This window comes from Furipterus horrens, unplaced genomic scaffold (assembly GCF_987537825.1).
Source record: "Furipterus horrens unplaced genomic scaffold, mFurHor1.1.pri manual_scaffold_3, whole genome shotgun sequence".
Lineage (NCBI taxonomy): Eukaryota > Metazoa > Chordata > Mammalia > Chiroptera > Furipteridae > Furipterus > Furipterus horrens.
In genome coordinates, this window is record NW_028327173.1 from 40,302,436 (window position 1) to 40,329,841 (window position 27,406).

Here is a 27,406-nt window from a genome sequence, read left to right on the forward strand (position 1 = left end):
CCCTCTGTCATTACTCTCAGCACACAACACAGGAGCACCATAAGTACATGGCTGCTTCCACCACAGGCTGAAGCTAAGTGAACGTAACAAGAAGTCTTACTTCCAAAGCCTTCCAATCATATAGTAACGATCATACAGTAGAAATTTAATGAAGAGTTGTTCAACCCAGGTGTTTATTCAACAAACACTTTGTATATTACCTTCTATGAGCTTCCAGGGATAGGAAAATTAACTGATCAGAGTTCCTGTTTTTAGAAGTTCATGTTATAACTGAAGAAATATGAACACAATATTTTATAATATTTTTATAAGAGTGTACAAACAGAAGTATGAATGGAGTGATGGGAATGTGCTGCAAGTGATTCAGTTACAACACAGAAAACCCCAAGTCTCCTTAATTAGGGCTCCACTGTCCTGCGTTCCATGCCAACTCAAGCAATCTGACATTTTTCTTAAATATTTTCTCAAACCAAGTTCTGAGCTAGCACTGACTCCAAAACACTTCAATTCTGAGATAGGCAACCAGTAGTTGAGCCCTTTCTATTCCCCACCCTGGGATTTTCTCCAATACCTAGCAAGGTGCCTGGCACACCACAGGTGCTTAATAAATGTTTCATGAATGAGTGGGTTAAAGGATGAATAGATGGGGAGAGAAAATTGTTCTAAGATAGATAGTTACCAAAACATACAGCTAACTGAGAAATTTCCATCATCACCTAGTCTTATTAAAGGAAAAGACAGAGCACTATCTTGCTTAATGGTTCTTTTCAACAAAAGTTCCCTTGTTGAACACATACACACACATGCAATACATGTGCATGCACACACAGAACATCAGTGACTTATGTTAGGCTCACTTGGCCCAGCAAGGCTATCTTTCAAAATTAAAGGTGAAATAAGGAGCTTCCAAGACAAGAAAAGCTAAAGAGGTTCATTACCACCAAATTAGTATTACAAGAAATGTTAAAGAACCTTCTTTAAGAGGAAGAAAAAAAAAGAGAAATATAAAGAATAAAATGACAATAAATACATACCTACCAATAATCACCTTAAGTGTAAATGGTTTAAATGCTTCAATCAAAAGACAGAAGGCAGCTGAATAGATAAGAAAATAAGATCCTTATACATGCTGTCTACAAGAGACCTAAATCAGAACAAAAGATACACATAGACTGAGAGATATGGAAAAGGATATGTCATACAAATGGAAACAAACCAAAAAAGCCAGGATAGCAGCACTTGTATCAGACAAAACAGATGTTTTTAAAAAGGCAATAAGAAATAAAGACATTACATAATGATAAAGGTATCGATCCAGTAAGACGCTATAACCCTTGTAAACATTTATGCACCCAACATAGCAGCACCTAAATATAAAAAGCAAGTCTTGACAGACATAAAGGGAAAGACTGACAGCAATACAGTCATAGTATATTTTAACACCCCACTGACATCAATAGATAGATCTCCCAGGAAAAAATTAAAACCAACAAGGAAACAGGAGCCTTAAATGACACACCAGACCAAATGGGTTTAATTAATATTTTCACAGCACTTCACCCCAAAGCAGCAGAATATACATTCTCATCAAGTGCATAGAAATTTTCTGGAATAGACCACATGTTAGGACACAAAACAAGTTGCAATAAGTTTAAGGAGACTGAAATCGTATCAAGCATCTTCTCTGACAAAAAAGCTATGAAACTAGAAATCAATTACAAGAAAGAAACCGAAAAACACACAAACACGTGGAGGCTAAATAACATGTTACTAAGCAATGAATGTATCAACAATGAGACTGAGAAAGAAATCAAAAGATACCTTGAGACACATGAAAATGAACACTCAACAAACCAAATTTTATGGCACATAGCAAAAGCAGTCCTAGGAGTGAAATTTATAACAATACAGGCCTACTTTAAGAAGCAAGAAAAAAATCTCAAATAAACAACTTAATCTCACACTTAAATAACTAGAAAAAGAAAACCAAAGCCCAAGAGAGTTGAAGAAAGGAAATAATAAAGATTAGAGCAGAAATAAACAAGAGAGTATAAAAAAATAAAAAGATCAGTCAAACCAAAAACTGGGAGAAGCAACAATTGACAGCTACAGAGAGACAAAGAATTTTAAGAAAACATTATGAACAACTGTATGCCAACAAATTGGACAACCTAGTTGAAATGGATAAATTCCTAGAAACATGCAATCTTCCAAACAGACCAATTACAACTAATGAAATCGAAGCAGTAATAAAAAAAAAACTCCCAGCGAACAAAAGTCCTGAACCAGATGGCTTCACAAGTGAATTTTATCAAACATTCAAGGAAGAACTAACCACTATCCTTCTCAAAGTATTCCAAAAAGTTCAATGAACGGAAAGACTCCATTTTCATTTTACAAAGCCAGCATTATTCTAATCCCAAAACCAAATAAAGACACTACAAAGAAAGAAATTATCGGCCAATATCCTGATGAACATAGATGCATAAACCCTCAACAAAACATTAGCAGGCTGGATTTAGCAATATATTAAAAAAAAATCATACACCATGATCAAGTCAGATTTATTCCAGGGATGCAAGGTGGGTATACTCTCTGGAAATCAATTACCACGATATACCACATAAACAAAATGAAGGACAAAAATCACATGATCACATCAATAGATGCAGAAAAAGCATTTGATAAAATTCAGCATCCATTTATGATAAAAACGCTCAGCAAATGGGAATAGAGGGAATGCACCTCAAAATACTGAAGGCCATATATGAAAATCCCACAGCTAATATGAGTACTCAACAGGAAAAACTAAAATTGTTTCCTGTAAGACCAGGAACAAGACAAGGATGTCCACTATCACCACTCTTATTTACATGAGATATTAGGCAGTGTCTTCATGAAATCGCCAAGCCCTAATAAAGGTAAGTTGTAATTGCCCCAACTAACTACAGTACAGATGTGCAAATCCGTGCTTTTGAAGGGTAGAGCGACCAATTTTGTTTTCACACTTGGATGATCTGTGCCCAAATCAAAAGCAAACCGCAACATATGCTTTTGTGCGAGTTTTCTTATTTTTAGCAATGCACTGGGGAAAAGAAGGAGTCACTGGAATGGACACAATTTGGCAAAGCAGCAGAGAATGCCTCAGCAACTTGGAGGTGGGCTAAGAACATATGTTCAACAGCCTTTTTCATGAACCCACGGGAGAAAAGTGAAGACTGTCACTGCTTACTAAAGTCGTCGCTGCTGTAAGCGTTTCCTACTTTTGATTAGCTTTCCTTTAAAGCAAATGAATTGTAGTAGAATTTAAAAACAAAAAGCACTGGAAGAAATGTCCAAAGACCTGGCTCTGGGATACTGCCTCCGTCACAAGCTAAGCTATTAAGTTTTGGGGACTGAAGCTACTCACCTGGGGTTTCCAAACTGTGATGTGGGTAGCCCTGGGGTGACTTTTTTTACACATGTCTCAGGGCCTAACAGGAGGGGCTGTCAGCTGAGAACCACCCCCAAGTTTTTGCCAATTCCATTCAGTGGAGTTACGTGTGAAATCTCATTTTTAAACAGGTTTCCACTTCTAACACAACAAACAAAAAACACTTTGAAGTGGATGGTGTCTAAGATTCCTCAAATTGTGACATAAGGTAATTTTATGAATTTGGTAGCATCCCATTTCATTAAGAGTTGCGAAGAGAAGGAGAACTTGCCCAAATCTACCTTCAAGTTACAAAGCACAAACCAATGTATTTAATGAAGCTACAGAATAAGAACCATCTATTTAGAGTGAAATTAATACTATGGCTCATAAGCAGGTATGTAACAAATTTTTGTGAGAATAAAGGTGAACTGCGTGTTCTCCCCCCAGGCATGGGTTAGCTACTTTAGCAATAATTTGATCATTACATGTTAGCAACTGCCTGTGATTGGAAACAGGCAAGCCAGCCTCCATCATTCAACCAAGAGGGTGCCCCAGGTAACACAAACAAGGCTGTTTGCTTGCTGGCCAGCTGGAACAACCTCCTCCCATTTAATGCACATGAGGACAGATTCGGCATCACTCACTGGATAAAGGCTGGTCTCCAAGTCACATGTAGAATATATTTACTACTCTTAGCATTTTGCAGACAGGAAAATTGAGACATAATAGAAAGAAATCAAGGTCAAGGACTTGCTTTCAAACGTGGTCCGCCACTCATTAATGTCATGATTTCAGGTAAGTTATTCCACCATTCTGATCCCAGTCTTTCTACTTGCCAAATGGAAACAGTGACAGTAGTTCATACGTAAATCCATGTGGCACTCTTAGAAAAATACTTCGCATATACTGGGTTGGGCAAAAAGTTTGTTTGATTTTTTTCCATAAGATGGCTCTAGTAGTGTTTAGTTGTCTTAAGCTTCATTTGAAACGATTTTGTTAGATTATATTGTGACAGATGTCATATGAGCGTGCATTAAAAAAACACTTATCAAAATTGGTGAATGTTTGTGTAGCCATTAAAAAAAAGAAAAAAGATTTGTGCAGTGTATGGAGAAAGTGTTGTGACTGATCAAACATGTCAAAAGTGGTTTGCCAAAAGTTTCGTGCTGGAGATTTCTAGCTAGATGATGCTCTATGGTTGGGTAGACCAGCTGAAGTTGATAGTGAGCAAACTGAGACAGTAACTGAGAACAATCCACTTTCTACCATGTCAGAGGTAGCCGACACACTCAAAATATCCATATCAATAAAGTTAGTGGTGAAAATAAAAAATGTGTCTTATTTTATAGGAAAAAAAATATGGACTTTTTGGCCAACCCAATAACAAACTCTCATTTAATACTAGGTAGTGCTTTTACTATTTTAGTCGTCAGTAAATTAATGTTTTCCAAACACTTTGCAAAATTTTAACATACCATTCAACAATATTTATTAAGCACCTATGAAGTGCTAGACACTGTTCTCATTTCACTGAACCCCACAACAACCATTTGAAGTAGGTATTATTTTCATTGTATAGATATGAAGATTGAGACTTAACAAAATTAATAATGAACTAAAGGTGAAAAGTGGCTGAGCCAAAGCTAACAGGCTTTAGCTTTGCTTGAAGCCTGCTGTGAAGCCGACATAGGGTTATGTAAATAATGCATCTAGCTGCCCAGAATAGGTGCTAATAAGTAGTACCTACTATCATTAACATAGTCATTTACATACCATGCTGCCCAATACATTGTTTCCCAAATATCTTCCATATACCACCTTTGTATTTTTTTTTTTTACCATATCTAACACCTGAGTCTTTATTTACTGAATACTTTTATTTAAAATGACCAGCATTTTAGATAACTCAGATAAACTGCTTAGTATAGAGCTTGGAACATAGTGATAAAAATGATAATAATGATGATAATGCATTTTACTATTATTATTATTGTGTGCCAATACTAGGGATACAAAAGTGATATAGCAGGACTAAGTCTAGTAGTCAGGAGAAGGGGTGGGGACAAATAAACCAGTGCCAAGCACACTCATGAACATGTTACAGCAAAAGATAGAACACGCATCTGTCAGGAAAAATCACGAATGGCTTCACAGAGGAGGTGGCCTTGGATTTACGGAATGTAAGAACATAGGATGAAGAGTAGTTTATCAAATACAATTTAAAGGGTATTCCCAACAGAGAGGCTATGTCTAAGTTCTTCTCAAATTCCCAGCCCTAGCACACACACAACAGCATGCTGATTACACTTGAAATGTAAGAGTTGATGACTCTGCCAAGATTATCCTCCTCCAAGATTATGCTTCACCCCTCCCCTAAAATCTCTTCATTCCAGAAACTGCCAGAGGGTGGTGAGGAAAGAGAAATTCTCTTGAGTAATCTGTTTACTTTAAAGCAACACGACTGAATGTTCCTTTGTCATTCCCAAAGGGAGGCTTCTACATGACAGGCTAATCACTTGCAAAATTACCGCAAGGAGCTGGTTCTTAGTTATGTACAAGCATAACAGCATTCAAAGCATCTTCACATGGTTGGTTTTACAACTCAAGAAAGACTGCTCTGATTTAGCTTATTTTTCCAATTCAAACTCAGAAGATAATGTAACAAATGGATACTGGTACCTGTCAAATGAGAGGGAAACAGAAATGCAGGAAACAAGCCATGGGTAATCAATCCAGGCTTCTTACATCTGTTCATGGAGATAGTGCAATCATTTTGGAGTCCAGAGCATGAAGCATAAGGCTCTTGAGTATTTTTATACAGAAGATGTTACTCTTAAAATACTGATGTGTCAAGGTCTTTAGATTCAATACTGCCTGAATCATACAGCTGTGTATGTATGTCACTCATGCAGACTGCTTACTTGTTCTCTTTCCTTTCATAGAGATGGGCTCTATTTTGTTTAGGTCCAGGAAGCAGCCCTACCACATCTGAGCAAAGCTTTCAATGGAAATTTTTTATGAGGAAACCAGTATCCCCACTATTTTCTCCTGCACACACCATCTGCCTTGGCTAGCCTGCCATGCACAGTGGCTGCAAAATCCACTGAAATAAATCTGTGTACGTACAATAAATTCTCTAAGAATATGACTTTACAGCTCCTCTGTCAATACCAATCCCTTAATGTTAACAACTGAGCATGGGTTTTGAGATTTATCTCAGAACTGACGGTGTGATATTAAACTTTTAGCTCACTGCTTTCCCAGATCTAATGATAGCCTCTGGTCCTGCCATGACCTGACCCTGAGAGCTTCCCAACACTGGCTCCCAAGTCAAGATGCTGAAGGCAGACATGGCTGCTCCTTGAAAGTCACAACAAAGAAGCTCCTGGATGGCTTCTTTGTTTGTACATAGGAACAGAGCCTATGCTCTGAGGCTGAGGTTTTGCAGTACATCTCTATTATACAGGCCACATGAATGCTTTCATTTTCCTTCTCTCTCTCTCAGCTGTGAGACATGCCCGCTGCTGTCCACCTTATCTGAAAGTGAACCAACATGGCAACGTGCTGTGTGTGGTTGGGGAGAGCAATACCAAGCCAAGAGCCTCTCGTGCAATAGCAAGGAAGGGAATGTATAGGGCAATGGCTGAGCATCAGACAGATGAGAGACCCTGCTTTGCTCATCACTGACAGCCTGCCGCCAGCCATGTTGCTTCACCCTTAATGAGGACGACTCCTTACTTTCCAACATTAACATGAGGCTCATCCATTAATTCTTTCAACAAGTATTTATTGAGTGCTGGATGAGTTTTCTATTGTTGCCCAAACAAACGTAGTGGCTTGAAACAACACTATTTTGTGGTTCTATGGTTTTCAGTCCAACAAAGGTCTCACTGAGCTAAAATCAAATGTCAAGAGGACTATGTTGCTACTGTAGCCTCTAGAGGAGAATCCACCTCCTTGCCTTTGTCAGTTTCTAGACGCCACTGATTCCTTGGCTTGTGGCCCCTTTTTGCATCCACAAAGCCAGCAATGGTAGGCTGAGTTCTTCTCATGCTGCGATCACCTCCTCTGCAGCTGGGAAAGAGTCTCAGCTTTTAAGGACTTGTGTGATTATACTGGGCCCACCTGGATAATCCAGAACAGCACCTCACCTCAACGTCCTTAACATTAATCCTATCTACACAGTCTCTTTGCCATATAAAGTAACATAATCACAGACTCAGAGAATTAGGGCATGGGAATCTTTGGAATGTCATTACTCTGCTTACATAAAGCACACACGGTACATATCAGTGACAAAGGAAGATCCCTGCTTCAGGAAGTCAAGATTCTAGGGCAGACAATAAATAACAGACATAAAAAAATAAGCAAAGAATTATTTTTAGAAGGTATGAGCACTATAGAAAAAATATAAATAGAGGAAGGTATAGGGGAGCAGACCATAGTATTAAAGATCATTTTAATATATATTAGAGAGAGTGAGCTTCTGGTCAGAGGGTGGAATGTGTGGAACTGATATTATGAAAGGCTTACATTTATTGGGAAATAACAAGGTCATTAATTTTCAAAAATGTATTTAGAAAGCCAAGCACAAACTACTTCCTTTTTTCCCTCCCTACGGCAATTATTTTTCAATGAATAACAGCTTGTTAAAGTTTGCGCCTCTGATTCTTGGGTTGAGGTATCTTCGCCCAGAATGGAGCAGGCTTTATAGCACAGTGAAGAGTACAGAGGCCCAGCTCTGCAAACTACCAAGTGAAAGACTTGGAGACATCTTTTCCTTCTCCAGGCCTCAGAGTTTTCATGAGTTCATTGACACTTGCCCCTGGAATCTTACGCTATTTGGAGACTAAGCATCACTACGTGTAATAAAAAAAAAAAAAAAAAAGAATACAGAGACCAGAAAAAAAATCTTTGCATACATATAGTCAAATGATTTTTGATAGGAGTGCCAAGACCATTCATTCAATGGGAAAAAGACAGTCTCTAGAACAAATTGTGCTGGGAAAACTGGACATCCACATGCAAATGAATGAAGTTGGCCCCTTACCTTATACCACATACAAAAATTACCTCAAAATAGATCAAAGACCTAAATGTAAAACTTTAAACTATAAAACTCATAGAATAAAACATGGGGGGAAAACTTAATGATATTAAATTGGGAAATGATTTCTTGAATATGACACCAAAGTCACAGGCAACAAAAGTAAAACTAAACAATTAGACTACATTCAAAGGACACAATCAACAGAATAAAAAGGCACGAGAGGAAACGTTTGCAAATCATAAATCTCATAAGTCAATATACAGAATATATAAAGAACTCCTATAACTCAACAACAAAAACCCAAATAACCCAATTAAAAATGGACAAATGATTTTAATAGAAATTTCTCCAAAGAGGATACACAAAGGGCCAACACCACTACCTATTAAGAAAATGCAATTCAAAACCACAATGAGATATCACCTCGCATCCATTAGGAGGCTACTATCAACAACAACAATAATAACAATGTGTTAGAGTAGATGTGGAGAAACTGGAACCCTTGTGCTGTGTTGCTGGGAATTTAAAATGGTTCATCTACTGTGGAAAACAGTACGGTGTTCTTCAAAATATTAAAAATAAAATATTTTATCCAGGAATTTCACTTCTGGGTATATATCCAAAAGAATTAAAACCAAAGTCTTAAGAGGAATTTTATATCCATGTTTATAGCAGCATTATTCACAAGAGTCAAGAGGTGGAAGCAATCCAGTGTGCACTGATGGATGAATGACTGAACAAATGTAGTACAGACACACAATGGAGTATCAACTATCCGTAAAAGGGAAGGAAATTTTCAAGTGTGATACAACATGGATGAACCTTGAGGACATTATGCTAAGTGAAATAAGCTAGTCACAAACAGCAAATATTGTACGTTTCCATTTATATGAGGTATCTAGAGTAGTCATATTCATTGAAACAGAAAATAGAATGTGGGTGCCAGGCGCTAGGGGATAGGGGACATGGGGAGCTGTTTAATGGGTCAGTTTCAGTTTTGCAAGAGAAAAAAAATTCTAGAGGTTACACAAAAAAATGACTATATTTAACACTTAAAAGTATAATAGTTAAGGTGGTAAATTTTATGTTATATGTATTTCACCACAATTTAAAAAAAATTAACTTAAAAAATGATCATTCAAGATCAGAAAGGATGTATGTGTAGGATGTTTGTAAAGCATGTCAGAAATGTAAGCACTGCCCCTGCGCTATGAGGTGCTCTTTTGAGTAGACATGGTGGTTTATACAGAAACACAAACCCCTCCCAGATAATGAACAATACACAAAAGGGGACGGCTGTCTGCCCAGGGTCGCAGCAACCACAGGACAGTTTCTCAAGGTTTCTGTGGCAGCCTATGTATTCCCACTGCCCAAATGAAGAACTGGTGGATGAGCTATTACTCAAGCATTGTGAATCATCACAAATAAAATGTTACTACATTTTGAAAAGGTGGAAATAGGACAACCTTGAGTCTAGGTGTTCCACATAAAATTCTCCTTGTGGTTCTTTGGAATTCCAGAGAAATTCATAGGCAGAGGCATGGCCAAATCTATATAAAACAAGATTATGTGGCAAAAAACAGCTTCATGCACTCGTTTCCCTGTGCAGGTTCTGGGTATTAGAAAAATCACCTTTGGATCACCTGTAATGCATTTACTCAGCAAACAACTGGTTAGCAACTCTCCTATACTAGCCCTTAGCCAGGCCTTGGTCATATGGAGATCAGTAAGACATAGCCCTCGCCTTTGAGGAAACTCAGTCCAGTTGAGGAGTCAGAGACAAGAACCTGTAATTACATTTCAGGATGTGCAGAGTTCAGAGGCAAAAGACAACATGGCTCACTCTGAGGAAGAATACACAGCTCAGTTAGAGTGGATTTCAGGCTTCCAGAGAGAAAACTAGAAAGAAAAGAAACTAAGAAGTTACTGGGTTAGAACAAAGTGCAATTTAACTCTGGCCATATGATTGTGTGTTCCACTAAAAAAAAAAAAAAAAAAAAATGTCCCCAAAATGGCATGGTGCCACAGAGACTACCACATGGTGCTTCACTTCATTGCTCATTTCATTTTGCTTACAAAAAACGGATGGTTCATTGATCACTCCCCTTGGGAGGTCTTTAAATATGTCCTTAGCCACCTCTTGAGAGATACACAATCCAGTGAGTTAAGAGTATGGGTTACAGAGTTAGCAAGAGCCAAGGTTTTGATCCCAACTATGTCTGTCACTCCCTAGGTGTAAGGTCTTGGGTGAGTAACTGAGCCGCCCAGTGTCTGTTTCTACTGTATGACACAGGAAAAAAGAATGGCTCCTACCTTACTGGGTTGTTGTGTGGGTTAAGTGAAGTAATGGATGTCAAGTGCTTAGCACATGGTAACATTTCGTAAATGATAGGGATGGTATTCATCCACTCATTCATACTTTAATCAGAGATTTAATAGGAGCTGCTCTATACACTAGTGGTTTAAGATAAATAAGGCTCAGTCCTCTTCCTCAAAAAGCCCTCAGGCTAGTGGGTCAAATAGACATAATTATACAACAGAACAATAGAAAGTCAATTTGTTTTCTATCTCTACCACTCAGTCCCCTTGAAAAAGAGGCCCTGTCTAGTTTATCACCATAAGAAGGATGGGACAGAATTTTTATCAGTTTTAATGGCATCTACAGGGACTAAGAATGGTCCTGGAAAACTGGTGACAAAAGAACCAAAGACTGAACAGAACTGGTTACAGTTCTATACTCTATAACAGAGCCTATTAAAACTAGAAAAAAAACCCTAGACCAAATGGATCGATTCCTTCACTTTGCACATGAGCAAATGAGACTGAAGAGACCAGAGTCACCTAAAGTAACTCCAGTATTTGGGTTCTTGCTCCTGAGATAGTGTTCTTACTTACCCCTTTCCACACAGCACAGCCTTGTTCTCATTTCTCATCATCTGCTCTTTTTAAATATGGATTTCTCTCTCTCTCTCTCTCTCTCTCTCTCTCTCTCTCTCTCTCTCTCTCTCTCTCTCTCTCTCTCTCTCTCTCGGAAGAACATGACCTTCACACCAGAATTTTCAAATGAAGAGGGGAAACCAAACATCGCCCCCGAGTTCTGCTCACACAGGATTTGTTGTTCAGGAGGCCGTATAAACTTCTCACCAGCCTGCAGTGGTAGTGAGGAGGCACATGGAGCTAAGTCATGGGGATCTTGGCAGTGACATCAGCATAAGCAGTCTGACCCTCTTTTCTAATGATAAGATACAGCTCTTCATGTTTTTCCCACTGTCAGGGTAGGAGTAAGGCTTTGGATTTAGGTAGACAAATGTTTGAATCCTGTTGCTCCACCTATTAGGTGAGAGACCTCAGGAACATCACTAAACCTCTCCAAGCTTCAGTCCCCTCATGTGGAAAATGGGGCTAATATCACCTACCTCTGTACATCATCAGCAAAACTAAGCCTATGTGAGACAGAACAGCATGGGGCTGGGAAAGGACAAACCTCAATAACTGCAGAAGAGGGGAGAAAGAGGAGGAGGTTAGTGTTAGCACTTGTAGTAGTATCAAAATTTTATCTTCTACAAAGCATACAAATGAAATTTTCACTGGTCCATCTTTGATTTTTGAACTTCATACCTTTTGCATTTAGTGATAAAAGGCACTGTTACCAAATCATATTAGGTGTGTATCTACGTACACACACAGACACACCATCATTGTCATCATCATCATCATCATCCTTCTTCTAATTATATGGTAATACTGTAAACCCACAAGGAAACTAAGCATCCAAAGTCAAAATGCCTGACTCCAGGTCATTCCACTACAAAGTCAAGAAATAGATTTGACATTAGGTATCTGCAACTAAGCCCATAATCTGTCTGCCTTACTCACCCCATGCTCTTTCTGCCATCCCACAGCAGATTCTAGACAAAAGCTTCCAAGGTTTACTTCCTCTCCATTTCCTGGTACTGAACTGCTGAAACCCCCTCCCCGTCACCATCCTGTCCTCTCCTGCAGTTATGGCCTCATAACTTTGCACATACATTTATCCTGGGGAGGTATGTGCTTTCATAAATATTTTTATTTCCCCTTCCAAGTGAAGAAACCTTGATATCACACATCACCCAACAAAGATCTCCTTCCATATCTTCCTGATGTTTATTAAAGAAGAATCCTGTCCTTATAGGATCCTTCTATTGACTAGCCCTGCTGTCTATATTCACCCAGAACATTTCCATCATCCTAGACAGCCGTGTTCTTTGTGCTGAAATTATACCAGTTTTCTCCTCCCGTGGAGCCCCACGGGCTTTTGGCATTTCGCACTACCTGAGCTTCCCCATCCTGTGTAGGCTGTTCTGTCCCATATTTTTTTTAATGTGTTTTATTGATTATAATATTACATTTGTGCCAATTTCCCTTCCCTCTGCTCCCCTCCACCTTGTGGTCCCCCTCCTTCCAGTTGTCTCCCCCTTTTAGACCATGTCCATTAGTTGTGCATATAGTTCTTATCAACCTCTCTCTGTCTATTCCATTCCCTCCTACCATGATCCCTAATTCCTATATCATCTCCCTCCCTCTCCCCCTTTCCCCTCCCTGCTGACCTCCCCCTAATATGTTCCCCGTACCTATAGTTCTTTTTCCACTCTCATTGCCTGTTTAGTTTTGCCTTTGTTTCAATTCCCTAGCTTCTGTTGTTTCTTGTGATGCAGTTTTCATTTTAGATTTCATTGTCTTGATCCTCCTTTTTCTAAACCAGTCCCTTTAACATCTCATATAAGAGTGGTTTGGATCTAATGAACTCTTTCAGTTTTATTTTGTCCTGGAAACACTTTCTCTGTCCTTCTATTCTGAATGACAATTTCGCTGGATAGAGTATTCGTGGTTGTAGGTTTTGGATTTTCATTACTTTGAATATTTCTTGCCAGTCCCTTCTTGCCTGTAGGGTCTCTCTTGAGAAGTCAGCTGATAGTCTAATTGGGACCCCTTTGTACATAATTCTTTTCTTCTCTCTTGCTGCTTTTAAGATTCTCTCTTTATCTTTAATTTTTGACATTTTGATTATAATGTGTCTTGGAGTGGTTCTCCCTGGGTCCAGTTTTTTTGGAATTCTCTGTGCTTCCTGGACCTGTAAGTCTATTTCCTTCCCCATGTCTGGGAAGTTCTCCTTTATTACATTTTCACTCAATTTTTCAAGTTCTAGTTCATCTTCCTCGCTCTCTGGCAAACCAATGATTCTTATGTTGGGCCTTTTATAGCTGTCCCAGAGGTTTCTGATCCTCTCATCGTTGCTTCCCATTTCCTCTCTCTGCATTGGTTGACTGCTTGTTCCTTCTCCATATTCCAGTTTGTTGAAATGAACTCTGGATTTTTTTTCCTCACCATCTGTCTCGTATGTGGTTTTGTTCCTTTTGTTATGAGTGTTTTTCGCTTCTTTCTCATCTTTTTCCAGATCTTTTGTGAATTCTGTAAGCCACCCGATAACAATGGCCCAGAACTGAGCATCTGACAGGTTTCTTATCTGTTCATCTGTCAGGTTCTCCATCTGTTGCCTGGTGAGCTGTGCCACCGGGATTTCTATAGTTGTCTGCCTCATTTTGACAGATGCGTTTTGTTTTCTTGGGCCGGCTGTAGGGGGCAGTGCCTGTGTACTCGTAATGACCCAGTGACCGGCGCCGTTCGGCAGTCTTTCTTGCTGTGCCGTGGTGCTTTGTCGTCACAATCCAGCGACCGGTGCCTGTCCACGACCTATTTCGCAGCCCTGTGGCGCTTTCTTTGGGGGCGGGGGTCCAAGATGGATTCACACAGTTATTCCGCTAGGAGACCGGGATCCGTCCTCCCGCCCCCCTGGGCCTCACTGTTCAAGGTGATGTGGTGGCTGCTTTCCCCAGTGTTGGGGTCGCGAGCTGCCAGGGGTTCGACTGCAGCCGGGATTGTCTCCCCGCCGCTGTCCCAGGTGCGACCGCAAACAGCGCCGCCCCCTTTCGCTCTTACCTGCCCAAAGGGCGCCGCTGGTTTATAACTTCATATGTTGGGATTCCGTGTAGTTTTATTTTCTGGAATTTCTAGTTATCCTTTGTTTTGAAGTATTTGTATTCCTCTCTAGTTGTAGAGGGAGACCTAGCGCGTCCGTCTAAGCCTCCATCTTGGCCGGAAGTGTTCTGTCCCATATTGATGGAATCTCACTGAACTCCTCGAGGCTCCTGTATAGCCCCCTCTTCTTTCTCCAGCTGCCTTTGACTGCTCCCCAGCTTTGTCCCAAGCTCAATCCTTCCTCCTCTCTGTGTCTCCATCTTCTGCAACTTGTGTCCCACCTACTGGTGGCCTGTTATCTCCAGCTGCTTTACTTTCTGCCTCCATCTCTTTCTCTGAAAGCTCCCCTCCCCTCCCATTTCTTTCTTCCTTTGTGCACTTTAGACAAAGACAGCCCTTTGTGAAGTGAGCTCAACTTCCTACCCCCACAGCTCATTTCCCCATCTCCTTTTCTTCTGATACCTCTTGCTTATCCCTCATTATTTTATCACCTTCCTTCTCCATGACCCTAAGTCTCTCATCTGCACCGAATGCTGCGTCTTCTCACAAACCATTGTCTTACTCACTCTGAAGCCTCAACAACATTATTTCAAAACCTGTCACCAGCTCTGTATTGCTTCTTTCACTCCGGGCGCTTGAAGCTATTCCAGCTGTGCCTGCCTCCTTTCTATGTCATCTTTTAGAAAAATGTTCAAAGAGACCCTCTTTTACACCACACGGGTAACTGTCAATCTATGCCTCAACCCTCTACCTTATTTTAAATAGGGGACATTGCTGGAACCTTGTTTTGTGCACCCCAAACACTCACCCTCTATTCACTATTCCTGTTAGGATCTGGACTCTGATCCTAATTATTCCTCTCTGACTCCCCTAAGCCACATCCCTGATTTATTTTTTGTTGATTCCTATCTCTCCTTCATACCCTCTACTCAAGACAGATTCTGAAAAGCAGATTACAAGGACCCAATGGCTCCCTATTACTTTCAACATAAAGTCAACACTCTCCAGTATGAAATGCAAGGCACTTCATGATCTGATCCCTATCACTACTCACCACCATCCAAGCTCACTAGAGAACAGTAATATGTGACCGCTTTGCACCCATGAAGGTGCAACTATGGAAAATACACCAAGGTACCTCATGCTGCCTTGCCTCTAATGACGTTCTTCTGTTGGGAATGCCCTTCTTACGTCATTACATATACAGTGAACTCTTATTACCCTCTGAGCCTCAACTCAACAAAAGGAATGAAAGGTAGATGGAGAGAGAAAGAGAAACAGGGAGGGAGCAAGCAACTGCATTGTATACTCAAGTAATTTCTTGACCAATAACCATCCATAGGTGAATTATAACTAAATTTTCCCAAAGTGAAATGTGTGGTAGGCAACTAGCCCTGTGCAGCAGGTCCTCAGACAAGGCCCGTTTTGGAATGTGTTTTGTTAAAATGTTGATGAGATGCTGTAGAAACTTAACTCTTGTTTATATCGATTAGCCTGCAGTAAAACTGGATTCATTATCCATTGTTTCACTTAAAGTCACAGAACTTACCAATGATGTTAGTGAGGACTTACTGTACTTCCCTTGACATAGTCATCTGGAAACTTAGATGCCCCAATATAAACCAGCATGATAATTAAACCAATAAAAACAATGTGCAATATATCATACTGCAGAAAATCTCTGAGTTCTTTATCTATATTAACTATTTACGCCTCAGTAAATGGTGAGAAGACACAAACACGTTACTTAATTTGCTCAAAGCCAAACAGCTTCTAGTGGAGGGCCAGAGTGTAAACCCCAAAACCAATGCTACTGATTGCATCTATGGTCTGCTATTTTAAGTGGTACCATTAACACAGACTAAACTTTCCTCAACAAGTCCTCAATATCTTGCATGCTCATTATCTTATTATAGACAAAAGTTTTGGCCCTTCATGGCCCTCTTAAGAAGACTGTAACATTCTTCCAGAAGCCCATCATAGTGAAAAAATATGGAGTGCAAATCAGAAGACCTGATGGGATTCAAGTTCTATCTATGTTACTCATTAGTTGCATGGCCTTAGGCAAATCATTTAACTTGGACTTCAATTTCTGCCTATAATGGAGATAATCATACCTACTCCCATAGGGATGCTCAAAAGTATAAATTAGATAATGTCTATAAAGATATGTGCCAAAGGTACTCAATCCAATTCTAGCAGCTCTAGTCAGACACCAAAATAACCATGATTATTCTCCTGATATTCTCCTGGAGCGCCTTATTGCACACACACTGAACTACTGCAAGCATGTGCCCTGAATGCATCTGGGTGGCAGAAATACTCAGAGCCCTGGCACATAACCCTTTCCTGGACTACATCAGTCTTACCCTGCATAATGTTACTCCTCCTTTCACATCTTCTCTTGAAAGGGTCCTGCAGACATGATTTCAGCTTCCCCCGCGACTGAGACAGGAGAAATTAAGGAGAGAAAGAAAGAAAAGCCGGCTTTGGCTCCTTTTCATTTTTTCAACCTATTGTGATATTCATATATATTTTTAATGTTTTGCTGTTCTCCCTCTTCTCCCAACCTCCCACTCATGAACATGAACCCTGCTTACTATGGTCCCAGCTGATAGTGTAGAATAAATCTGCTTTCTGGATAACCAATTTCTTAACCTACACTTGTGGCAATTTTTCCTTCTACGTCTGCATGCCCAATGACCATCTCAATGGCATCCTTCTATCCTCAAAGGACCTGTATGCTCATTTCTTGGAAACAGTTTGGAAGTCCTTCAACCCTGTTCCCAGCAACCATGCTGCTTCTCCAGCTGTGTGGGAGAAGCTCATCTGATCCTCACCATACCAGTCAGTGACAGAGCTGGGATTTGAACCTAGGTCCCCTACCCATAGCCAAAGCTCATTCCAGAATAAAACAGTTGCTTGAAGTTTTTGGCTTCAAGAATGTTCATTCATTCACAAGTATTTAACAGCCCAGTACTATGTTTGGCACTGGAGATACTCTGAGAGATACCCTTTAAGAGGTAAAAGGGAAACAAAATATACTCAGAGAGGTATGAACAAAGAAGAGGCTATGACAGAAAAATCTGTTACTTCATAATATATTTTTCCAGAAGGATATAGCACCCATGAGCATTTATTATAGAATAATAAATCACATGCATTTATTATAGAATCTACCACATATAAGATAATCAGGAAAAGCTGTTAAGTCATGTTAGCAGCTATATCTTCAAGATCTAGCTCTCTGCTTGGCACACGGAAGGCACACTTTAAAAAAGCCAATTAATTAATGCTTCCATATAATTAGTGAAGCTGGAAGCTCTAAGAAGCATGAGGCCTGTGTGTTTCATAGTTCATTTATTTACTTTGAAACCAACATTTATTGAACATGTACTATGTGTCAAGATAGGTTGTGGGAAACAAAAAAGGCTAAGAGTGTTAGTGATCCGAGAGATGTGTCCTGATGCTATTAGACAAAAGTAACTTTACAGACACCCGAAGCATTATCCTGTCTGTGCATTCTACACAGTCTTTTTAAAGGCAGATGAATACATAACACAAACACACAATGCACCTTTATATGGCTGGAAAGTTGCATTTTTAAAGTAAAATACAACGCTAATGCCAAGAGTAAGTAACTCTGATCAAATTTGTGCATTCATTTGCTTCTCCTAGTTAGTTTAGCTTGTATCAGGGTCCACTCATTTCCTTAATGAAATTTAATAAATCAGAACAGGTTCTTTTAGGCACATGTTAAAGATACTTTCACCAGAGAGAAGTCAGCCCCAAATTCCCTAGTTATTTAACATAAACTATGTACAGGCACACCTCAGTTTCAGAGCACCATATTAAAGCAAGGGGTGCCATAAAGCACGTGGAGGGTTTTGCCTTCAATTTGTAAAAAACTCAACACCTGTGAAGTGCAATAAAGCAAGGCCTGCCTGTGATGAACACTCCTACTTATTGGGCATATTGTTAGTTCACTCACTCATTTATTCCTGCATTCAAAATATATTTGTTGAACAGTGGCTGGGTGATGGGTGAGACAGCATTCCTGGCCACCAGAGGCTCACAATCTTCCAGAGGAAAACCACCAAACTAGTGTGTTAAATTTCAGCAAATGCAGCTGGAACAAAAAGAAGAGAACAAATCGCTCATCTCAGAGAAGTTTGATAAAACAGAAAATTAGATAATTTGGGTGGGTCTTAAAAGCTGAGTAAAAACGGCAAAGAAGGTAAAGAGAGTAAGGATAATGTAATTCCTGTTATATGGAACCTCATTTCCAAACCTGGATTTGAGTGGGTCTGGCATGTTCAGGAAACAACCAAAAGATCAATGTGGTTCAAGCAAAATTGTATGTGAGGCTGGGAGGCAGAGATGAAGGCAGTAGAATGTCAAGTCACAAAGCCCCATACTGTGCCACCCAGGGAGACTTGTTTTACTGAGAAACAGTGCGGCGCAGCGGGCAGGGGGCAAGCCTTGCTGCCACACAGCCTGTACTGCACTTGTAGAACCCGACACTTTCTCCCAGGGTGACCCAGAGAGGGCTAACTCCTCAGTCTCAGTTTCTTGTGCAAAATGAAGAGGATGATAATAATAACTAACTCATAGGGTTGTTGGGACAGTTAAATGAGCATTTAGAACAATGCTTGATTGCTAAATATTTGCAATAATGACCCATCTCTAACAAAGTCATTACCACCAGGGGTTCGCTGAAAGGATTTTTGGTTTTCCCAAAGTTCCATTTCAGACAAGCATTTCAGGAACTTCTCATAACTGGTGCTTGTATTGATTATCAAAGACACAGATCAAGGATCAGCACACACCTGCCTGTGGGCCAAATCTTGTTCACTGATTGTTTTTGTAAGTTTTATTGGAACACATTCATTTGTAGAATGTCTGTGGCTACTTTTTAGCTACAATAGCTAGGGGGTTAGAAACATTTATGATCTTGCTCCTTTCAGACGTTTGCTGACCCCTAGATAAATGACTTAATGCTATAAAGAAAGATGTCATACACGTAGATAGATGTACATGTGTATCTATAATCCAGAAACTTGATTCAAGAATTTGCTCATTATCCTTTCCTGTTTTTGTCATTAGCTTAGACTAGCAGTTCTCAATGTTCTACCAGCTCGTGATTTGCTTACATGAGTGGATTTCTCTGTCAGCCTGTATCATATGTGGTGCAGTAGAGAACAAAGTTAAAACTATTACCTTTGGTCTTAGCAGATTATTGAAGCCAACACAGGGAGAGCTTTATTCAAAGCAATCATTTCACTAACACAGGTTGAATTACATCCCCCTTTTTCTATCAGACAGACGTCAGACCCAATGGGCATTGTGCTGCAAAGACAAACTGCTGAAGGCAGAGAGCTTCGAAAATGTTAGCCTGCCCCTGGAAACACACAGTTACATTAGCCTCTGGTCTGAAGTACAAAAACAGTCTTTGTGGTTATCTGAAATACAAGAGATCTCAATTGCTGTTTACTGAACCTTAAACCTTGATAAAATAGGTTACTTTCAGGTCCTAATCTAGCTTCAGACTTATCCTTTCCTTAAGGAACTACAAAAGAGACTGAGCTGCTTGCACCATGTCCCTTTTATTATGTTAGAATTAGGGGTTAGTGCAGAAAAAAGTGCTTTCGTGTTTTTCAATGAGCCTTTCCTGCAGATGCCTCTGGAAAATAGTGGTTGTCCAGGCCCTTAGAGCAGTATGTTCCAAAATGGTTTCTGTGAACACTATTTTAATAGGCGCTCTATAAGAGCAGGAAGGGGGTTCATGTCCATAAAAACTCAAAACACTGGAGTTTAAAAAGTTTAAACATATTTCTTTCCAAAAGGACTTCTCAGAGCCTTTAAATTGTGAATTATGAATCTCCGAGAGCAAACAGAAAATTCAGAGGTTCCCAAATTTATTTGATGAAAGAAAGCCATTATGGATCTGATTTTCCTATAAATGTAGCTTGGAAAATGTAGTCTTTAGATTATGAAAGCATTTCTTGATAGATGTGACCTACTTCACATACTCTCTTAGAAAGCATCTACTCATTAAAAATTAGGGTTTGTTTTGCCATTCTGCCTATTAAAGGAGCAAACAACTACTAATGTACATATTAAATATTATATTATCACTCAGCATCAAAACAGACAACTTCTAGGAGACCATTTGTGCAAACCTCAGTCTTACAAACTGGCTATAAGCTATTAAATTGCATGTCACATATCAAGAGTAACTTAAGGAATGAATGTCCCTTGAGCCACTACTGCAAACCAAGAACTGCCACAGAATTACTTTTTATTCCCATTTTGCAGATAAGGAAAGTGGAGGCCAGAAAGTAACTTTCCCAACTGCAAAATAACCACACTGAACTCAGGTCTATCTATAAATTCAGGTCTCAATAACACAAAGTTACTCCACGCACTTGAACAGTGCTAAGGGAGCCTTGTGCAATGCTGAAAATGTGTGTATCTGTACAGTCCACTGGCTCAATTACAACAGCCATTAGCCACTTGAGACTCCTCAGCACCTGAAATGTGGCTAATGTAACTGAGTAACTGGATATTTTATTATATTTTATTTAGTTTAAATTTAAATAGTCAGAGGTGCCTATAGCTACCATATTGAAGAGTGTAGATTGATAGCATTCCTGTCTTATATACAGAGGCTACATTACTCAATTTTACAGAAGCCACCAAATTATCAGTTTTCCACTGTCAACCTCGAGTTTTACCCTATATTACTAATCCAGAAGCTAACAGGTCCCAAAGTTAGTAGGTCAGAGGGAAAACGAGAATGGGGCAAGGCAAATATAGGAGAGAAAAGAAGGGAAAGCAGGAAATATGGGAAAGGCACAGCACAAGCTAAAGGAGCATAGCAGGCTAGGGATACAGGAGTCCCTCTCTATATCGTGGTTCACTTATCGCGGCCTCACTGTACCGCGGGATTTTTCACTTTAAGGTTAATAAGGGACTGGGAACGGTTTATAAGTGTGTGGGAAGGGTTTATAAAGCCTTAAAATATATATAAATTCTAAAATAAATGTAAGGTTCCTACTTTGCGGACTTTCACCTATCGCAGGGAGGTCTAGAATGTAACACCCGAGGTAAGTGAGGGAATACTGTATTCCTTGTAAGGCTAAACCACCCAAACTATTTTAATAAGTTCTAAGGTGGGCTAGGCAAAAAGACACAGCAAGGTCAAGAGCACCGAGAAGTCTAGATAATTCAGAAAATGGCCAATAGACTCCAAGACACCATGTTATGCTTCTATTATTCTATTCGTTGTCATTGTAGCATACAGAAGGTTTGGATGCTCAAAATATTAGATGCAGGTTTAGAAAAATCCATTTAACCTAACATCTCCCTGCTGAACAGGGAAGGTGAGTGATGTACAACTGAGTTTCTGTGGCCTATGGGAAGGGTGTGTGTGTGTGTGTGTGTGTGTGTGTGTGTGTGTGTGTGTGTGTGTGTGTGTGTGTGTGTGTGTGTGTGTGTGTGTGTGTTTCCAACTCTTCTCACTAACCTTTGACACAGTTTGGAAAAAAACAAAACAAAACACCTTTAGTTGTTACTTTTGTATCTTGATCATTTGAATCATTGACAGAAAAGTAAATTATTGGTTTCTCTTTGACTTGACAATTTTAGTAATTCGTCATCAGAGACATCACGCTGATTATACAAATGCAAGCCACCACAGGGGTTAAAAACATGGCCTTTGAAATCACACTGTCTGGTTCAAACACTGGTTCTGCCACTTAATAGCTATGTGACCTTGACAATGTAGTAGTACTTAACCTCTCTATGCCTTGGTTTTCTCATCTTAAAGCTGGGGCAAGGATGAATGTACCTTTTAGGGATCTTCTCACTGCTCACATAGCCAGGCTGTAAGCTCTTTTTAATAAGTCAGGGTCCAGCTCCTCTAACAACCTTGAACAAGTCATTTGTCCATGCCAAGTCAGTGGGTTTTTAAATCTATAGAATGACAAAAACAATGTTTCCTCTCTTATGATGCTCACTTGAGATAAGAAGGTAAAGCAATATAACACTTGTTTCTCTTATATTAATAAAATATTAATATAAGAGAAATTTTTCTGGGGTAAAAAAGAAACTGTTTATTCCAAAGAAACCATAAAATGTTGTAATTAGAAGGATGCTTAGAAATGATTTTGTCTGAGCCAGTGTGGAAGACGTTTACAGTAACCTTCTCCCTCAATTTTTTCAGCCTAACAAAATTTGGGAGAGGGAGTACATGATCTCATATAAACCATTTCACACTTAGACAATTCTTGGAACCAAAACTTGCCTTTTTCTAATCTCCATACCTTTGACGGTAAACAGAAGAATTCTAATTTCCATTCCACATGGCAGTTTTTAAAATATTTGATAATGGTGATTATACTTCACACTTCCCCAAACACCCATCCATGCCAACAAACATGTTTTTCAAAGTATAATATATCTGGTTGCTTCTATTACTTTTCTAATTCTTTGTGGGACCAACATTTTATATTATTTTATTTTTTTAAATCCTCACCAGAGGACATGATTAGAGAAGGGAAGGGATGGAGGAAGGAAGGGAGGGAGAGAGAGAGAGGGAGAGAAACATCAATGTGAGAGAAACACTTAACTGGTTACCTCTTGTACATGTCCCAACCGGGGGCCAAAGCTGCAACCTAGGCACGTGCCCTGACGGGGAATCAAACCCATGACTCTTCAGTTTATGGGAAGATGCACCAACCAACTTAGCCACACTGGCCAGGGCTTTTTGTTTTGACCACTCAACTAAATATATTCCTCCAGGCACACTCTAGTTTAGTCAGTTCCCATTCCACTAACATTTATTTAATCTACTACATTCCAAGCCCAGTGCTAGGCTCCAGGAAGAGGAGCCGAATTATAAGACACCATGCCACATTCATGGAGTCACTACTTGGTATGTGAGACAGATAAGTCCACATATATTTGAACTTTTGATTAGCCCTCCGGAGGGCAGAGACAAGAATTCACTATTAATTTCTTCTTTAGGTACTAAATTCTTCCATTAATCTACCCTAAGACAGATCAGGCATCTTGACTAGCCTATTGGTGACTTGTATTAACTTAAATCAACTCCCTTCCTTCCTCAATTTCTTCATAAGAACAACCAGATAGTCACTACATTCTATTTTGCGATAAATAATGGTTTGCACCTAGTGCGAGGCTTTACATTTAACTCCTTTAAATTTTGCCTTATTTGACTCACTCAACCCTTCTCACGTGTGAAGCTCTGTCTTATGACCACTACTTTGGGTCTTTGGTCTCTGTGTTTTCTGTCAACCAGGCAGGCATATTTTGCCCACTTTCACCCAATCCCTGAGAACTCATTCACAACAAAACACCTTCCACAGGATTGTTCCAGTTTACCAGAGATACGACTTAGTTAAGGTTTTCCATTCATTCCTGCAGTCAACATTACTGAGTGCCTCTTTGAGCGAGACCCATAGGCAAGGGAGCAGATTATAAAGTGAAAGAGATATGGTCACTGCGTTTGAGACACTAGAGCCTTAAGGAAGCGACTGCGTGTAGATGAATAACTAGAATGTGGGGCCTGATGTTGGTGCTGTGGAGCATGAGCAGGAGAGCCATTGATTCTGCCTGAGAGGACAGGCTCTAGACAGGCTGACAGAGGGGAAGGCAATGGGCTAGGGCCTTGAGAGATGAGCAGGAGTTCAGCAGGCAGTGGGAGCGGGGTGGATAACAGAAACCTACAGGGTTTTTTAATGATGCAAGTGATATAACTAATTTTTTTGGTTGTTTCAGAATATTTTTCTGCCTTCTGCAAACTTTCCTGAGGAGGAGTCAGGATGTTCTACTGTCATCTCACGAACCTCTCCACAACTACAAATAGTTCATTCCACTTCCAACTTTTGATTTGAGAGTTTACAATGAAATGTATTTCTTTTCTATCTTAAAATACAAAGCAAAAACACCCCATGTTTACAAGTCAGGGGAAAATGCTTCTAGCCTTTGTTTCATGACTCTGAATGTCTTAACAATACGTATGCCTGCTACAGTCAGAAAGGCTGTGTACAGATGCTAGCTCTGGGCTGGGGGACTGGCCACATGGAGGCTTTTCAGGCTGCCTAGGTTTTGTGCCATTCCTTACGGGGTGCTCTATTACATTTAATTTTCTGTGTCGCCGTTAGTTCCTTTGAACACTAACTTGAAGGCTGGGTTACAGTTTTGATCGTGTGTTCTTCCAATATTAAAGTCTTTTATCAGGAGAAATGCTTTCTGACTCCTGGTGGGGCTTTCATTTATAAACAGACTCTTCCCTCTAATTCAGTCTCCAGTTTAAGCTTGAAATGATTAAAGATGTTTGCAGGAGCCAGAATTGAGGAATTTTTCCCCCTTCTTTTCTTCTTGAGGCCACCAACTCACCATAAATAGCCTTCTAGCCACAGACAGCACAAGAAGCAATGCAATTAAGAGCGAATGGTGTATAGTGCAAGGGTTTTTTCCATTGTAAAGGATGAGGAGGGATTTGTGGACAGGGACGGTATCTTATTCTTCTTTGTTTTCTTAGCACTGTGCACAGCACCAAGCCTATAGCAGGTGTTTAATATTAATAAGTGCTGAATAAAAGAATAACATGATGAATGAAAGGATGGCATAGTTTCCTGATCTCAAAATGGGATTGTCCTAATTAAATAAAAATTTTATATTAATTCAAGCCTGAGATTCTAAGCTTGTATCATTTTGTGAGATAAATTAGGACACTGACAGGCATATTTACTTGGGTAATGGGCATATATGCTTTAGAAGGAAGGCCAAGGCTGAGAACCCCTGTAGCCTGTAGAGTACACATGACCCTGATGCCTCTCCTCAGCTCACTGGTCTAACAAGCACAGTGCTGAATCCCATCTGTATATCCTAGAATGTTAAAGGTAAAAAGCCCTTACTTTACAGATGAGAAAAGTGAGGCTGAGAGAAGGAAGATGACTTGCCACAGGTCACACAGATAGTAACCTGAATAGCTCAGACTGAATTGATTGTTGCTTCTCTATGAAAGCCGATCATTCACATTCAGGGCATCAACTCCAGCCATCATAGACCTAATGGACTCAATAAACTCCAAGGTTCTTGCTTTGCAATGAAGACTGCCAAATCTAGGACATTAGGAGCCAGAGCTGAAATGAAAAAGATTCGCTGCTCTAAAGTGGGCAGTGCTGAATTCTCAGGGTGTGGTCTACCTTCCCAAGGCTTCCGGTTCTCACTAACTATCGGTGTGGCTGCTGAGGCACAAGCAGCACTGAATTCAAGTTACGGACAGTTTCCAATGGTTTAGGAGATAAGAGGGCCTTTAAAATTATTACTTAAACTTCTTTCAAACCTTAAATAGTGCTGGTGTGTGACAGCTCCAAGGCCACATCCCTGGGGGAGCTCACCTCCCAGTATGAACTGCTGAAGATCTGAGACGCCATCACTGAGAGGCTGCCAGCCCGTGTGAGGTGTGAACAGTGCATCACACCGCAGCATTTATTTTCGGGCTAATTTTTAACGCCTGAGGCAGAGAATGGAAAACAGTAGGCTTTCAGTCTGTGGAGGTATACCTAAAATGGTGCTTGGCACATAGTAGGCATTTACTTATGGGGCTGGATGAACAAAGGCTATGAAAGGTCACCTGACCTACCCATGAACTCCCCAACTGGAAGTACCAAGCTGGAGGTGAACCTACACATGACACTATATGAAGCAAGATAATTTAAATACTTTATGCCAATATCAGTCTTTAAAAAAAAAAATTCCGCAGAGGATGTTTTTCCCATTGTCTCTGGTTAATAGCAACATCTTACACTGGTCCACGGAGACTTCCCAAGCGCGGGCCCTAAATTATCTCCTGTAGCCTGGGCTGCTTATTTGAGACACTTCTCACATGAATCCACCACATTACCATTTAGTAATGCCGAGGAAAGAGAAGCAATCATAGCTTGTGCCCATCTAGACATATTACACAATTCTTACACAGTGCAATCACGAAATGGGATTTATTCAGTCCCAGGCACTGACGTTGATGTGGCTCAAACCTAATTTTCTAGAGGACAGCACAATTCTCATTGATTTGGGGAGATGTATTCACATTGTCTTGCTTTGCAGACTAGCTCTCCCAGAGTCCATGCAAAAACAATCTCAAAACATCAAAACACCAATGAGAACGGTGGGAGCTCACTTTTCTTTCTTAAAAGCACTGAAATGACCTCAGCGCCAAAAGGCCAGATTTTGACATGATGGGAAGTAGCATAGCATGGCCCTACCAGAGGCGCTGAATAATCGGAAATGTATAAAAGGATTCCATTATGTGCATGAAATGATTTACCTCTCTACTCAACTGAAAAAATTTGGCGTGTCATATACATTAAAATGAAATCTCCCTGAGAAACTACTGAGTTAACTTTACATGGTGTCAGTACCTAAGCAATTTCACTACAACTATATAGGAATTTTCAGATATATTTGTACCTGTATTTGTTTTTGTCTTTCCCTGTAAGATCTCTAAATTATGGTTGCCAAATATGTACTGAGAGTCTCACTGCAAAGTACTTTTCATATATGGATACACACACACACACACACACATATATATATATATATATATATATATATATATATATATATATATATACATAAAGCCACCTGCCCTCATAGAGAAGGCACATAAAAACACCCATTCTGATATAGAAAATCATTTGTGTAAAAAAAAAAAAAAAGTACAGTAATAACAAAGAGGAACAGAGCCTAGGTCGAGTGAACCTGGGAAGGCTAATGAGAAAAAGGAGAGAGTATGTGCATGTAACTCTGAACTATACACCAGTCATTAGGTATTATTGCAGATGAACAAAGGAATAGTGTGTATAAAATCAGAGGGTTACAGTGGGCAGGGA